The sequence below is a fragment of the Pteropus vampyrus genome, unplaced genomic scaffold (genome assembly GCF_000151845.1).
Source record: "Pteropus vampyrus isolate Shadow unplaced genomic scaffold, Pvam_2.0 Scaffold42, whole genome shotgun sequence".
Taxonomy (NCBI): Eukaryota; Metazoa; Chordata; class Mammalia; order Chiroptera; family Pteropodidae; genus Pteropus; species Pteropus vampyrus.
Genome location: NW_011888823.1, coordinates 9609969 through 9612939, shown reverse-complemented (window position 1 = coordinate 9612939; position 2971 = coordinate 9609969). Strand labels below are relative to the sequence as shown.

At 33.6% G+C, this 2971-nt stretch overlaps 1 pseudogene; it reads right to left on the bottom strand.

The window, feature by feature from the left end:
- Window positions 1-372: 372 nt before the first annotated feature.
- LOC111738753 lies at window positions 373-488 on the bottom strand (annotated as a pseudogene).
- Window positions 489-2971: the final 2483 nt, after the last annotated feature.

Here is a 2971-nt window from a genome sequence, read left to right as displayed (position 1 = left end):
TGAAATGTCTAATAGCTAGAAATGGCATTTCTCTCTTTTAATTAACATTTATTTTTATTATCCTGAAGATAAACTTTGTAATATATTTATTGGCATTTTTCTCCTCTCATGAATTGTCTTTTAATGCCCTTTATACCTGATTTCTATTTTAGTGCTTATTTATTTATTATTATTTTTTAAAAAATTATTTGTTGAAACTAAGGCTTCAGAGAGGCTAAATAACTTGCTCAATGTCACACAAGTAGCAAATGAAAGAACAGGAATTTGAACTCATGTCTCACTGTAGAACTTATAGTCTTATACGTTAACACTATACTGTTGGCAATATCTTTGAGGCATCTACTCAATTCATTTTTTTTTAATTATTATTTATGCCTATAGCACCTGGTCTTCCTAGGTGTTCTCCCATCCAAGTACTAACCAGGCCCGACCGTGCTTAGCTTCCAAGATCAGACATCGGGCTTGTTCAGGGTGGCATGGCCATAGACCATGGACTATTGCTTCTCTGGGGAGTGAACCCAAGACCTTCTGCGTGTAAAGCAGATGTGCTACCCGCTACACTATGGAACCATGTCCCAGTTCATTCTTTCTTTGAATTATTATTATACCTGAGATTTTATTTGTTAAAAATCTTAAGAGTTTTTAAATAATTAAAATATTAATTTAATATTTGACTCAATTATTATAGGTTTATTATTTGATTTATCTTTATATTTTGCTTATAATGTTTTGAGAATCAGGTTAAAATTTTAAATGACCAATGTTATGAGATTTTTTCTTTATTGTTTCTTCTGTGGATCTCTTCTTTAAAAGACTATCACATCTAATATTGTATGCATAGATTACTTTCCTTTAATATCTTCATTTCTTTTTTTTATTTAAAATTCTCATTTATCTAGAATTTAGTTTGGATTAAGCTGTAAAGTAGGGAGCTAATTGCTTTTTGCTATAGGTCAGCTGTTGCAGGTCATTCACTTATTTATTCATTCATTCACTCATTCCACAAATAAGAATTGACTAGTATCATCCACGTACTATTCTACATGCTGGCACAGAGCAGTCAGAAAAAAAGACAAAATTTCTGCTTCATGGAGCTTAAGTTCTGCTGAGCAGAGACAAACAATTTATAAATGTATATTTCCAACAGTGACAAGTGCCAATAAAAAATAAAACAAAATAGGGGAGATGGATATAGAGTTCTAGCATATAAGAGATGGTTAGAGAAAAGCATGCTGTTGTGATGGCTTTTGAGCAAAAAATAAACAAGGAAGCTAGCCATGGGATTTCTGGGAGAAGAGCATTCTTCGTAGAGCAACAAAAGTGCAAAGGCCTGAGGCAGAAGCGTGCTCAGCTGGAATAATGAGCGAAGGGCAGTGTGGTAGGAAAGAGACCAAGTCATGTAGGATGGTTGAGGACATTATAAAGACTTGCATTTACTCAGGGTGATTTAAGAAGAAGGCATTAGGAGGTTCTTAGCAGAGTAGTGATATGTTCTGGTTAGAATTTTAAAGGATCACTTTGACTACTGTGAATATATATACTTGGTTCTGTCGCTCATACTATATTCTATCCTACTGTTTTGATGTCTATCTCTATACTTCACAGTTTAAGTCAATGATTTATAATATTTTATTTAATTTAGTAGGACAAGTCTCCTTTCATTAGTCTTTTTGAAAACATACTTCCTTGTTTTGTTTCCCAGATAATATTTGGAAATACTTTGATACTACTCAATAATATTATTAGGATTTTGTTTGGAATTGAATTAGATCTATAAATAAATTTTAGGAGTCTATTTATAATGCTATTATTCCCATGCAGACTATGCTAGTTCTCTGTCCTTCTCAAGTGTTATTTTATCTATCTTGGAAGAGTTGTATTGATTATAAAGTTTTTCCACACTTAAATTTAATTCTAGAATGTTTATGTTATTTCTGTAGAATGGTATCTTTTTTGGTTGCAGTTTTATTTTCTTTTGCTAGTCCTTTCTGGTTCTAGGAAAACTGCTAGATTGAAAAACATATTATATATATATTAGTTATTGGTTTTCTGGTGTTCTGTACTGAGAAAATTGGGCTTCGAAACAAACGGTACTGTGTTTAATTAAAATTTTGTACCATGAACTTAAAAGCATATGTTACCAGTCTACAATTTAGTATAATGCTAGCTGTTAATTTGGGGTAGTTTTCATCATGGAGTGCCCATGCATATAGTTGTTGTAAACAAAATAAATTTTATCAGATTTTCCTACACCCACGCTTTCCTTCATGATCAAGCTCTCATTTGTTTGTTCATTCATACCAGGAGCTGAGTGAATATATGACAGTAAAGAAGTAGAAGACTTCTCTGAGGATTTTCCAGTTTTACAAGGGAGAATTGATCCTATAAGAAACTAGTAAGCAAAGGCATATTGTTTTAACATTCCCCCAAAGGACATGAAGATGAAGGTTTAATTCTCCATCTATATCAAACCCAACCATTCTATCTCACAGGTTGCAGTAATTCTCCATCTATATCAAACCCAACCATTCTATCTCACAGGTTGCAGTAATTCCTGCAACCTGTGAGACAGAAAGCCAAACATTCCTGTCAACTAGACAGAAATTTAACCACATATATGTTGACTGTCAGCATCCACCAGATCTAAGGCTCAGACCCTCAGAGACAGAGTGGAGGATTATAACATAATGCACAACATCACACATTCTTATTGTTAGGATGCCAGTACAAAACTGTAGAGAAATTTGAGATACCTGTCTCCTGGCAGTTGGGTTCCAAAATGCTTACTTTTCTTTTAGATTAGGGTGAACTTCATCAGTGGTAACTCTTTAGGCAAAATTGTTCCTGGATGGCCCCTTGATCACAGTCCCTGCTCTATATTTATCAGAGCAAAGGGACAAATTTTAAGAGATTAGTACATTAAAAGTTTTATCTCTTAGGGCTGATGATTCGCCTAGGGTTTATAAAGGGA